The following is a 15,093-nucleotide window of genomic DNA, read 5'->3' as shown; positions in this document are numbered from 1 at the left end:
CCCTAGCCCAGCAGTCGGGGATCGAACTGGCGCTACAGAGGCTGCGGGCAGCTTCGCAACCCAGTGCTCAACCGCTGCGCCACCAGGGAGGCCCAGTACTTCTTTTTTTAAAGACTTATTTATTTATGCATACAAGAACTGGGGTACAGGCCAGAGGTGTGGGAAGTGCGAGGATTCACCAGAGACAGAGTGGGGAGCAGAACAGGGGGAATGACTGAAATACACTGCTAAGGGGAACAGTGGGCGAGTCAGAAGAGGTCTGCTGCGCTATGTGTGTATTTCCCGGGCCGGGAATCGAACTCATGCTGTAGTGGCTGCAGATAGCTTCATAGGTTGCGTCTTAACCCATTGCGCCACCAGGGAGGCCCAGTACTCACTTTGGTTCCCTGAGTTGACTATTCTGAATAATGCTGGTATGAACATAGGAGCACATAAATCTTTTTGTATTAAGAGTTTTCATATCCTTTGAGTAAATATTGAGCTGTGGTATTCATGGATCATTTGGTATTTCCTTCTTTTTTAGGAATCTCCATACCATTTTCTATAGAAGCTATAAAATGGATCCATTTTATATATTGTCAACTGTCTCCTTCTATTCTATTATTTGTAATCTTGTTCTCATTTTTTCTTTCTTCAGTTATGATAGTAGTAGTCCATCAATTTTTCCTGTTTTGCATCTTTGATTATACTTTTCTACTGGAGTCCTCCACTTAAAAGCATGTTCAAATTTTCCTTTTCTTCAACTACACCATTATTCCAGTTTCTTCTTTATAAATTCCATTTCCTATACTTTCCTCCTAACTACCACTTATCTATGTATTAACTCATTCACTTATTTGACTAATATTTATGGAAATCTTCAATCTATCAGGCATGGTTGTAGGATTTGGGGAATATCAGTAAACAAAAGAAATTAAAATCGTCGTTTTCTTGGAGCTTACATATTATCCTATTTACTTTTTATTTCCTTCTAATTTGATTCCGCTATAGTCCTAAAATTGTTGCTCTGAAAGTTGACACAGACTTGAAGATTGTTAAACATAAGCTATATCTCAGTCTCTTACCTCTCTGCAGCACTTGACATTGTTGACAGCTTTTTATTCCCTTAAAGCTAAGGGAATAACTCTTGTTATCTCTACCTCTTCTACTTTTCTATTTCCTGGAATGCTTCACTTATGTTTCCTTCTCTACCTGTCCTTCACACCCCCTACCCCCTGCCCCACTATTCCCTACTCAGATTTTAAATTCTCAGTTTCTATGACAGGTTCTATGACAGTCACTGCTTGATTAGATATTCGATATTAAGGTCATGAGGTATTTCAATAGTTCTGAGCTGGAAGGTGGTACCAGAAGCAGTCATAAATATCCCTAATCCAAGAATTATTGCCAATGGGTCTTCATATGATCCACCTGTCTAAAAATTAGTCTGAAAGTAGGTTATGCTGGTATGAAGTTGGTGGCTTACTGCTGCTTCGGGAAATTGGTGTCACTTTGGGTAAGTCAGACCAAACTTGCTTCCACTATCTTTATGAGAATCAAAGCTACTCAGAAAGATGTGACCAAAATTCATCTCCAACCATGGCTATAACTATCACTCAAAACTGTCTTACAAATTATATAACCTCAAAATGAGTTTTCTCTTCATATCTTCCAATGTTTAACTCCACAGAAATATTTTCTAAAATCATGAAAAGCACTTTTATTGTCTCACAAAATTATCTTACTTCTGCACATTGTCTTACTTCTGTTTAAAAATACTAGTTGACATTAATGTGTCAACTCCTACTAATCTTCAGCAGGGCAGGAACAGGACTGTTCTCCAGTCACAGTGGAATGAAATTAAAAATCAATGGCAGGAAAAACACTGGGAAACTTAGAAATATCTGGAAAATACTTTGAGTGAAATTAAACATACCATACCAAATTATAGGATGCAACTAAACTAGTGCTGGAAATAGCATAATATAATGGCTATAAATGCCAAAATTAAGAAAGAAGTAACCTTAAATCAAATAACCTAATTTACTTTAAGACATTGGAAAAGAAGGGAAACTAAACCTAAAGCAATTGGAAGGCAGGGAACAATAACTACTGAGTGGAAGTTAACAAACAGAATAGAAAACAATAGAAGAGAATGTAAAAATAATGAAAAGAAATAAAATCAATAGTTGGTTCTTTGAAAAGATTGACAAAACTCTATCTAGTCTGACACAAATAAAGTGAGACAATTCAAGTGAATAGAATAAAAAATGAAGAGATATCACTACCAACTTTACATAAGAAATAAAAAGATTATAAAGGAGTACTATGAGCAATTATATGTCAACAAATTAGAATACTTAGATGAATTCGACAAATCTCTAGTCAGACACAAACTACCAAAACTAACTCAAGAAGAAATAGACAATTAAAGCAGTCCTATAACACACAAATGAACTGAAATAGTAATAATAATAAAAAAAGAATACCCACAAAGAAAAGTCCAGGACCAGTGACTTTATCATTCAATTCTACCAAACATTTAAGGAATTAATACTAATTTTTCACAAACTCTTCAAAAACTAGAAGAGGAGGAACATTTCCCAACTCACCTTATGAGAGCAGTATTACCTTAATACAAAAAGAGATGAAGGCATCATAAGCAAAGAGGGTTATAGACCAATTTCTCACACGAATATGTATGTAAAAATCCTCAACAAAACACTAGCAAATAGAATTCAGCAACATACAGGAAACATTATCCACTAAAATCAAGTGGGATTTACCCCAGGAATGAAATGCTGGTTCAATGTCTGAAAATCACTTAATGTAATATACGATTTCAATATAATAAAAAACAAAAACCACATGATCATCTATTTGTATGGACTGAATTGAGCCTCCTCCCCAATTCATACCCATGATGTGAGGGTGTTTGGCAGTGGGAACCTTAGAAGGTAATTTGTTTTACCTCCAATGAGGTAAATGAGTGCAGGAGGGAGGGGTCCTCGTGATGGAATTAGTGCCCTTATAAGAAGAGACATGAGATAGTTTCATCTCTTTCTCTTCACACATCCCCCCTCTCTTGTGAGGATGCTGCAAGAAGGTAGCTATTTGAAAGCCAGGAAGAGAGCTCTCACTAGTACCTAACCATGCTGGTACCTTGATCTCAGCCTTCCATCCTCTTGAACTATGATAAAATAAATTTCAGTCTTGGGGGGCCTCCCTGGTGGTGCAAGGGGTTAAGATGCAATCTATGAAGCTGTCCGCAGCCACTGCAGCATGAATTCGATCCCCAGCTGGCTGGGAAGTAACCCACATTGCGCAGCAGACCTCTCCTTACTCGCCGCTATTCCCCTCAACAGTGTACTTCAGTAGATCTGCCTGTTCTGTTCCCCGCTCTGTCTCTGGTGAATCCTCTCACCCCCCCCAGGTCTGGCCTGTACCCAAGTTCTTATATGCATAAATAAAATAAATCTAAAAAAATAAAAATAAGAAATAAATGTCAGTCTTGGTATGGTATGGTGTATTGTTATAGTACCCCAAACAGACGAAGACAATCTCAAATGACATTGAAAAGCATTTGATAGAATCCAACATCTTTTCATTATTAAAAACACTCACAAACTAGGAATAGAAGATAATTTCCTTAACTTGATAAAGACATCTATGAAAACCCACAGCTAATATCCTCCTTTAATGGTGAAAGAGTGGATGCTTTCCCCCCATGATCAGGAATATGACATACAAGTTCACATTCAACACTTCTATTCAACACTGTGCTAGAGATTCTGACCAGGGCAATTAGTTAAATAAAAGAAATAAAAATCATCCAAATTGGAGAGGAACAAATAGAACTATTTCTATACATAGATGACATAATCTTTTATATATAAAATCCTACAGAATCTATTATTAGAACTAGAAAACATTTCACAAGATTACAGGACACAAGATAATATACAAATTATAATTTTATACAATTGTAATAAGCAATCCAAAATGAAAATAATAAAACAATCCATTAACAATAATAAAATAAGAATAAAATACTTAGGAAGGTGAAAACTTGTCTGAAAAATTACAAAACACTGCTGAAAGTAATTAAAGGAGGTCAAAAGAAATGGAAAAAAATAAGTTTAAAAACAATATTAAGTCAAAAGTCTTAATATTTTTAGGATACAATACTCACAGAACTGGTCTATAGATTCAACTCAATCCCTATCAGAATTCCCACTGACTTCTTTATATTTTTAAATTGGCAAGCTGATTTTAGAATTCATGTGGAATTGCAAGGGATCCAGAATAACCAAATTAATCCTAAAAAACAGAACAAAGCTGGAGGACTCACAATTCCAGATTTTAAAACTTACCAAAAAGTAATCAAAACAGTGTGATTCTGGCAAAAGATATATATTGTTCAATAGATGAGTAGAATAGAATTGAGAGTCCAGAAATACATACATCTATGGTCAACTGATTTTCCATAAGGGTGCCAAGACTGCTCAATAGGGAAAGATAATACTCTTTTCAACAAATCCTGAGACAACTGGAGTAACACAAGCATAAGAATGGCATTGGACTCTTACCTTACACCATATAAAAAAATGAGCGCTAAAACAATAAAACTCTTACAACAAAACAGGTATAAATCTTCATTAACTTAGATTTGGCAAAGGATTCTTAGATATGACACCAAGAACAAGCAACAAAAGAAAAAGAAATTGAATGTCATCAAAATTAAAACTTTTCTGTTTCAAAAGGATACTATATGGATCTTATTTAAACCTTCTGTTTTTTGGGCCTCCCTGGTGGCCTGGAGGTTAAATCTCACTGGATGGCCTGAGTTCACTCCTGGGCCAGCTAACCCACATGGCACAGCAGACTACTCCTGGTTCCCCTGCTGCTCCCCTTAGCAGAGTATTTCAGTAGGTGTGCCTGTTCTGCTCCCCACTCTGTCTCTGGTGAATCCTCTCACTCCCCACACCTCTAGACTGTACCCCAGTTCATCTATGCAAAAATAAATAAAATCTTTAAAAAATAAAAAAATAAACCTTTGTTTTGGCTGGTTTCCTATGACACTGCCTGACCATAAGAAGAATGAAGGGCAAGGGAATGAGGGTAGAGGTCCAATTGGGTACTGAGCTCTCATTTCCATGCAGTCTCTGTTGGCAACCAAATTGGTGGTACTTTTCATTATTTCTGGGCTCAGCTCTTCACTAGGCCTCCATTTGATACCGCCCTAAATACTGCTCCCCATGTGGACTCCACTGACACCACAGGGATGGGGCAAGTGGCCTTTGGACTCATTATTACTGGATGATGGTGAAAGTTCTGACTCGCTACTAGGTTTCCTCCAACAGCACACTGGTAGTGGTTGGTGGGAGGGGCAGGGCATTTGGGGCACTTCAGTGCAGCCTGGCAAAAATAGAAATCTGAACTCTCCACTTGACCTTTACATGTGTGGGTGGACTTGGGGCCGCAGTATTTAAAGGTTTTCTGTCTTACTAGGCTGTCCTTTTTCTGGGTTCTTTGGTTAAAGAGAGCAGACATTTCTTTTCTTTCTTTCTTTTTTAAAGATTTATTTATTTATTTATTTATACAAGCACTGGGTACAGTCAGAAGCACAGAGGGTGAGAGAATTCACCAGAGCCGGAGCGGGGAGCAGAGCAGGCAGAAGGACTGAGGTACACTGCTGAGCGGTGCAGCGGGCGGCAGGAGAGGTCTGCGTGCCGTATGGGACCCTCCTCCGGTGGCCGGGAGCACCCGGGGATCGAACCGGCGCTACAGAGACTGCGGGCAGCCTCACAACCCATCGCTCAACCACTGCGCCACCAGGGAGGCCCAAGATCGTAGACTTTTAAAACTTAAGAAATCTTGGAGAGAGATGATATTGTTTAACCAATTTATTTTACAGTAGGAAAAAAAATGAATTCCAAGATTATAAACTAGTTAATTGCAAAGTTGGGAGTAGATTCCAGTGTTTCAAACTCTTTTTAGTGTATGATATTGTCTCAATCAGATGGCTTTGTTTCATTTTATTAGATGTGTACTCAAATTAACTGAACTTTTAACCTCCAGATGCTCAAACGTAGAGGAAAAAAACAGCAGCATATATTGTGTCCAGTGAATAGTCAAATTTAACTTGTATATTATACCTAGGAATAATTTTTTATTCCATAGTTTGAATTAAAATATTTTTATAAGGTACTGAACATCTAATTTATGTAAAACACTATCTAACATAATTTGTAAAATGGCTCATGGTGCCAACCTTCTGGTAATGTTCCATATCAAAAACCTGACATGCAAAAATGTCCCAGGTATTATTATTTAAAGACCAATTTTTTTTTTAGAGATTTATTATTTATACAAAAGCTGGGGCACAGGCCAGGGGCGCGGGAGGGTGAGAGAATTCACCAGAGACAGAGCTGGGAGCAGAACAGGCAGACACCGAAAGCACTGCTGAAGGGAGGAGCAGGCGGGAGACAGGAGAGGTCTGCCATGCCATGTGGGTTGCTCCCTGGCGGGCAGAGAATCGAGCCTGAGCTGCAGAGACTGTGGACAGCTTCCCAGCACAAAGCTCAACCCGCAGCGCCACTGGGTAGGCCCTAAAGACCAATTGTTAACCTGATGTTCTTTTAGGAAACTTGTCTGTTTCCGAAACATGTTATTTTGTTTGTTTAAATTTCTTTGGAGTACCTGTCTTATTTTAAATGTTTCATCAATGTGTGACTTCACTGAAACTGCCAAAGGATGATGTTAACTTGATGATGTTAACTTAACTATTTAAATTGTTGCACACTGAGTTTTCAAAGAAGATTTTCCAAATTACTTCATAGATAAATTCAAAGGACTTAATTTTTCCCCCTTCCAAGTATTAAGCAGATACCAAATATAAAGCTGTATTATCTAGTCTGTCAAAACTTCATCCTGTGAGTAATTGGTCATCTGTTTTCCTAACTGCAGGTAAGAAAGGTCTCAAAGAGACTAATTCTGACAGCATCATCTGGGTAGCACTTTTTTTTTTTTTAACCAAAGGTTATGTTTGCACATTACAGAACGTGAAAATACTGACAAGCAAGAATTTCCTGAAAAGACTTAAAATTTTACCAATCCAGAAACTTAATACTTTGAAATTAAGATGTAGCCTTCCAGGGCCTTCCTGCTGGCTCAAGGGGTTAAGCACCACACTGTGAAATAATCCCCAGCTTCTGCAGCACGAGTTCGATCCCCGGCTGTCCAGAGAGAAACCCACATGGCGCAGCAGACCTCTCCTGTCTTGCCCACTGCTCCCCTCAGCAGCGATTTCAGTCAGTCTGCCTGTTCTGTTCCCCACTCTGTTTCTGGTGAATCCTCTCACCCCTGTACACCACTCTTGTGTGCATAAATAAACAAATCTTCCCCCAAAAAAGCAGCCTCCCACTTTCTGCTAGGACTTGTTTAACTATATCATGTGTGTAAGTGTTCCAGTGGGAAAATAACCTCCAGTTACTGTTCTTCCATAGTATTTAGCACAGGGCCTGGACCGGTCCTCATGGGAAAGCACCCTGGGTTATTTTCCTCCTTGTCTCGGTTGGAACTTGGGGATGCGGCCATCAGCACTAGCGCAAAAGAGGAAGACCCACGTCCAGAAGAGCCTTCAGGGAGGTTTCGCCCCAAGGGCCGGAGTGGGGTGGAGCCTCACTGGCTCTAGGCCCCAGGGGGCGTGGCCGCAGGGGCGGGGGGCGGGGCAGAGGCGCATAAAGTGGGCGGGGCGTCGTTGGGAGCGTGGTTCCGCGGCTGGACGCCCGCAGGGCGGAGCCGGGGCAGGCCCTCTCCCAGCAGTGGGGAGCCGGAGAGGCCTGGACCTCGCCGCTGGCGGCGAAAGTGGCCCTCTGTCCTAGGGAAGGAGCAGACCTTTATGAAGGGCACCAACCCGTGAATTCGCGGCTCTTTCCTTCCTTTCACACAGCCTAAGTGATCAGTGTGGTCTCCAGCCCGAGATGTGGCAGTCAGGACAGCTAACGTTTTCATTTTCACTGAAAATTCCCCCTGGTCACAGACTTGAGTGGAGCGGGGTGAGGGTGTGGGGAAAAGTGGGCTGGCGAGGGCACCAAGGCAGTGGTGTGGGGACAGGTGGGCTGGTGGGCTCCGCCATCCACAACAGTACCCGAAGATTGAAGCTGTCCAGGATAAAATGCAAATTACTGGGCTCATAATAAATAACTGAGCTGTTCCTGACTTCCAACTGTCTAAAAATAATGTTATGGTAAAAGTCTTGCCTTTTTCTTCTTTCGTTTAAGTACAATATCGGACCCAGAGAAATGCATAGCCAATGTGATGGCCAGGATTGTCAGAAAGTACCCATACATGGAGCACCTTAGGGAAAGTAAACTCAAGATTCTCCCCTCTCAGTTAATGTGACACGACTCTGCTTTTAACTGCTTCTTGCAAATGATCTGTGTTTTTCATCAAACTTCAATTTTTCCAACTGAATTCTAACTGAATTCCTCCACTTTCAGTGCTGGTTATGCCTTGATTGTGTCACCTAACCCAAAGCTATATAGGCCAAAGCATTAAAGGAACTAAGGAGAATAAACCTTTTAAGAAAGAAACAACAACATTATACATTGCCTATGCAAAGCATACTTCAGCTTCCATAACTGCAAAATGCGTCTATGCTAGACCCTGGGAACAGATTTGTAACACAAACAATAGGGAAGATGGATGAATAGAAAACCAGCTATAATTCAGTAATACACATTTAGGAATAAAAACGTGCTAGATACAAAAGTAGCATAACTAAAGCAGTACAGGAATTCCTTTAACTTTAAGCTGTCAAGTAAAGAGATTGGTTGAAAAATGGAATGAAGGGATAAAGAACTCATTTTACTCAAATATTAAATATTACCAAAGAAGTAACAGTTTCCATAATTCCCACTTCAAGAAAGATCAGTGTTGTTTTATTGGTGCATGTTCTTCCAGGTTAGATATTCTTGACTGACATTATTTTCTATGGAAATAGACCCTCCATACACTGGAGGCAATACAGGAAAACTGTTTAGTGTGTGCTGATTTTGGCAGTCCTGTGTGACCTGGGCTGGAATGCAGGATCCACCGATTTCCAGTTCTTTTTTTTTTTTTTTTTTAAAGATTTATTTATTTATTTATGCATACAAGAACTGGACTACAGGCAAAAGGTGCAGGGGGGTGGAGGGTGGGAGGATTCACCAGAGACAGAATGGAAATAGAACAGGCAGACTGACTGAAATACACTGCTGAGGGGAGCAGCGGGCAAGATAGGAGAGGTCTGCTGCACCATGTGGGTAGCTCCCTGGCCAGCCAGGGATCGAACTCATGCTGCAGAGGCTGCGGATAGCTTCATAATGCTGTGCTTAACTCCTTGTACCACCAGGGAGGCCCCCACTTTCCAATTCTATCACCTTGGGAAGTTAATTCTTAATACCTTTGTTTCTACCTATGCAAAATAAGCCTATACTGCACCGTCAGATATTTTAAATGTCAGAGGGGACTTTTTGTGCATGGAAAGGAACCCATATAAAGCTGCTTGTGTTTTAATTGATACTTTCTAGGGTTGTAAAATTTAAGGCTAGCTGTTATTAAGTATTTAAACACAAATCTCAATTTCATTTATAAATCTGTCAATTTTTTATGTTAAAATAGTCTCACTAGTTCTTTGATTAATACTCAAAGAGCTTATTAATGCTACATATTAAACCTCCCATGTATATTCTAAAGGTAACAGAATTTTATTACAAATTAAAATCACAAAAGCAGACATAAACAAAATTTTCATGTACATTTACACACAGTTTATAAATTTTATTAAATTCCTTTATATGCAAATTCACACAATGCTGCATCTGATTGTCTCAGGTAGTTCACACTCTAAAATGGTAGATTTACATTCTATAAATCACCTTGGATCATTGTCTGCTTAGTTATGAGAATTTACAGTGTATTCCTGTAAGTCCATCTGAGCCCCGAAAGGGCTATTGGCTAAATTGTTCTATTACTAGATTGTTATGTGACCTAGGCTAAGCCATGTGCCTCTGTTTTATAATCAGAAAATGGGGATAGTAATAGTATACAACTCACAGACTTGTTTTGAGCCTTAGTTGAGTTATGCATGCAAAACATTTAAAACAATTCATGGCATGTAGAAAGTGTTTAACAAATGTTACCATGTCAGTATAAATATAGTAGATGAAATTATCTTAGGCATTTGTGCAGCATAAAAACAAATCTATACATTAAATCAAATTCACTTAAGCTTCTAAATATTTACTACATCCCTAATTGGTCAAATCCTAGTATTTCAACTAAAAATCAGCCCAAAGTCAGATTTTTTTCAACTGAGACTCTCCAAAACATTTAAAGAATATATATGCATAGGCAATGCAGTGAGTTAAAAGGTTGATACTACCTACTACCTCTTGCAAATAAGATGTCATTTAGGCACATATTAAAAAAAACAGGAAACAACAAATGTTGGCAAGGATGTGGAGAAAAAAGACCTCTCCTACCCCGCTGGTAGGAATGCAAATTGGTCCAACCACTATGGAAAGCTGTGTGGTGGTTCCTCAATTACTAAAATGGAGCTTCCATATGACCCAGCAACTCCATGCCTAGGAAACCACCCAAAGGACACAAAAATATTTATTCAAAAGGATACCTACACCCCTATGTTTATTGCAGCACTATTTACAATACGTAAGATATGGAAACAACCCAAATGCCCAAAAATAGATGACTGGATCAAGAAGATGTGGTATATATACACAATGAAATATTACTCAGCAATCAAAAAAGATAAACTCATGCCATTCTCAGCAACATGGATGGAGCTGGAAAGGTTTATGCTCAGTGAAATAAGGCAGAAGGAAACAGAAATATATTGAATGTTTTCACTTATAGGAGGAATATAGGGGAACCAAATAAGGAATCAGGAAAAAATATATAATAAATTGAAAAAAAATTAATAGGCAACTATAAATCAGAGATATTCTGCAGGGGAGGGAGAGCGAGAGGCATCAAAACAGGGGAGGGAAGAGCACAAGGGACTATGATGATTGTGCATGGGTGAATTGGTGGGAATTTTACTGGGACTACACCTGAGAGGAGAAAGCATACATTGTACAAAAATGAAGAATGATGTAAATATATATATATATAAATAAAATTAAATTAAAAAAAGAAAACAAATAATTTAAGAATAACTATTTAACATTTTACCATTCAAAAAACTTTTTGATAAGCATAACCTCTTGATATGTTACTTTATTCATAGTAACATAGTATATATGTTACTTGGGGTTGCAATTATTACCCAATGACATTTTCCAATGGAGGAGAACAGATTCATTTTGGAACTATTAATCTTGTGTTATATGTTCAGGATTGTCAGTCAAAGTTTTGAGATTGGGGTTATGCATTTAAGGTTATTAGTCACAGATTCCAGATGGGGACAGTGAGAGTACAACTTTTGGGGTTCCACCTGGCCTGCCAGTTAACAAACTAAGCCTCTTGTAATAGAAGGAAACTGCCTGCCATGTAGTAGGAATGAAAAGCATTTCATATGGAATTTATTTTCACATCCAAAGACATTGCCTCTCCCTTAGGAAACTCCTAAGTTTTACCTTTGCTAGTATTTTTTTTCCACCACCACCACCAACCCCCACTTTTTTTTCCCCTACCATCACCTTGCCTAATATGGTAACTACCTTTAACTTTCCCCTGCTTGATTTGAGAGAATCAATGTTCCCACTGGAACATTCAGCTAATTTCTTTGCTTATTAAAGTTACATTCTTTACATCTTTATACTTACTTTCTTATCTAATAAACAGATTAATGCCAGTCTTATATTATAGGATTGTTGTAAGCCTTAAATGAAATTTTGTAAATCAGAATGTCCGACACCTTAGTATGTGCTTAATAAATGTAAACTATTATTACATAGTTACTTTTTTCAGTTTTCCCCCTTTAAACATTTTCATAATCTTTAAATATTTTATTAAAATGCAAAAAGAACAGTTGTCCTTCAATCAGGACTCAAACTTGTACTACCTTATATTAATTTCCTATTGCTGCATATTACCATAACAGATGACCATAATCTTAGTGACTTAAAATAACACCAGTTTATTATATTGCAATTCTAAAGGTCAGAAATCTAAAATGGTTTCACTGGACTAAGATTGACATGTTAGCACTGGGCTGCATTCCTTTCTGGAAGCTCTAGAGGAGAATCCTGTTTTCTTGCCTTTTCCAATTTCTAAGGACACCTGTATACCTTGACTCATTATGTCTTCCTCCAGCAATAGAATCACTCTGATCTCTGCTTTGCCCTCATATCTCCTTCTTTAACCCTCTTACCTCTCCCTCTTTCACTTTTAAGGACCCTTGTAATTATATTGGAAACGTGGATAAACAGATGATCTCCCCTTCTCAAGATCCTTAACATAACCAGACCTGCAAAGTCCCTTGTGCCACGTAAGGTAACTTATTTACAGATTTCAAAAATTAAAATGTGGACATCTTTGCACAGTCACTATTCTGCCTGCCACTGATACTGTTTCTGAAATTACTGATGATGAAACAAAAGTTGGCATTAATATATCAGCAAAGGAATGGAAAAGGATTCTTATTTCACTGTCCTTTAAATAGATGTTGGGCAAATGCTGACTGCATTTGAAGACAAACCCTTTGGCTATTTGTTCCTTAAAACTGGGCAAATTTTTAACCTAAGATGTTTTGAATCTTTAGAGAATTTATGTATAGAGAGATGTCTATACATGTAGGCAACATATATGTGACAGAGATAGATATGCATATATCTTACTATATCATAGATATTGTAAGCTCAGTTCTAGACTGTCACAATAAAGCAATATTTCAATAAAGCAATTCACACTTTTTTTTGTTTTCCAGTGTATATATCAATAAGATTTATGTTTATACTATGTTATTGTCTATTAAGTGTGCAATAGCATTATTCCTAAAATAGATACACTTTATTGCTAAAAAATGCTATCATGTGAAAACATGCTATTGGAAAAATGGCACTGATGGACTTATTCAAAGCAGGGTTGCACAAAACTTCAACTTGTAGGTGCAATATCTACAACTTTTAAGTGCAGTAGAGCAAAGCACAATAAGACAAGGTATACCTGTATGTGTATATATATATAGACATATACACACATATATACATGCCTGTATATACATACACACATTGTATATACATCTGCATGTATGTATACACAATAATATCTCATCTATCCATCCATCCACAGTACTGCAGCATGTTCCAAACTGCTAAAGTTTAGCAAGTACATATGCACGCACACATATAGAAGCTGTCCTGAGTAGCCAAAACAGTTAACAAAAAGATATTAAGACATTTGTGTTTCTTTCTTTTTAATATTTATTTAGTAGAGGATTGGTGTGTAGTCCAGAGGGGCAGGGGTGAGAGGACTCATCAGGGACAGAGTGGGGAGCAGAATAGGCAGATCTACTGAAACGCATTGCTAAAGGGGAGCAGTAGGAGTGACAGGAAGAGGTCTGTGGTGTCATATGGGGGTTAAGTCCTAGGCAGGGGATTGAATTCAGGAACAGCGGTGATAGTGGTGATAGCAGTGAAGCTTAACCCCTAGGCTGCCAGGGGGCCCAAGACTTGTGTTTCACTCTTAGAAAAACCTTACAGTCTCACTGAGATCCTACCACTTCATGTTAATTCTAATAAGTTTCCAGTCCCTGACTTGCTTGAACTAGAAAATATGAAGAAAAACAAAGTAGGTAAATTGGCAGACCTAAGAAGACTTGAGTTGATAATGTGCCTCATTTATACAATATAGTCATATGAAATAAAATACTAAATCTGTGCATTCAAGTCAAGAAGGGCAGTCAGGGAATAAGAAATGTCTTAAGTAGCCTCTATTAATTCTCTATTAATTCCCTGGCTAATCTTTATCTCTCTATACTTACACTGTTTCATAAACACACATACACACACACAATAACATACTCACAGGGCCTCCCCGGTGGCGCAGCGGTTGAGCACTGGGTTGCGAAGCTGCCCGCAGCCTCTGCAGCGCCGGTTCCATCCCTGGCTGCTCCCCGGCCACTGGAGGAGGGTCCCGCATGGCCTGCAGACCTCTCCTGCCGCCCGCTGCTCCCCTCAGCAGTGTACTTCGGTCCTTCTGCCTGCTCTGCTCCCCGCTCTGGCTCTGGTGAATGCTCTCACCCGCCTGTGCTTCTGACTGTACCCAGTGCTTGTATAAATAAATAAATCTTAAAAAAAAAAACAAACCAAAAAAAAAAAAAACCCCAAAAAAACATACTCACATACATGAATGACACATTTAGACTATTTCACTCTATCCACTCTAGAATTCTGTGATTCAGGTGGAAACAATAGTTTGTTACCAAGGAGACAATCAGAAGTGGTATGTATTATTTCATGGATTGCTCCTTTTTATTATAATTACTACTACTGCCACTACAATTATGGATATAACATTTTACCACTATGTCTCAGTTGTCTGGGATAATTCAGAGTGAGGCAAACAGGGCAATGCACTTTAGTAGTGTCAAAGTCATCACTTTTTCACAGGCAGAATAATAACTAATATTTATGATGCTTTTATTGAACCAGAAATTAATGAATAGCTACTATGAGTCAGGCCCTGGGTTAGGTGCTAAGCCTTAACAAGAAATTAATTTATTTTCAGCCTCCCTGGTGGTGCAGGGGTTAAAGTCTCAGTGCTATCAAGCTATCGCCAGCCACTGCCTCATGAGTTCAATCCCAGGCCAGGTAGCTGATCCACATGGCACAGCAGACCTCTCCTGTCTTGCCCGCTGCTCTCCTCAGCAGTGTATTTCAGTAGATCTGACTGTTCTCCCTACTCTGTCTCTGGTGAATCCTCTCACACCCACCCCCGTACCTCTGGCCTACTCCCCAGTTCTTGTTCTTTTTAATCTATAAATAAATAAAAATAATTTTAAAAAGAAATTAATCTATTTTCTCATGTTTATTTATTTTCTCATTTTATTATTTTTTATTTATTTTATTTTATTTTTATTTTATTTTTTATAGAGGCATGCTTTAT

The sequence above is a fragment of the Talpa europaea genome (genome assembly GCF_964194135.1).
Source record: "Talpa europaea genome assembly, chromosome: 6".
Classification (NCBI taxonomy): Eukaryota; Metazoa; Chordata; class Mammalia; order Eulipotyphla; family Talpidae; genus Talpa; species Talpa europaea.
This window is presented reverse-complemented; position numbering follows the sequence as displayed.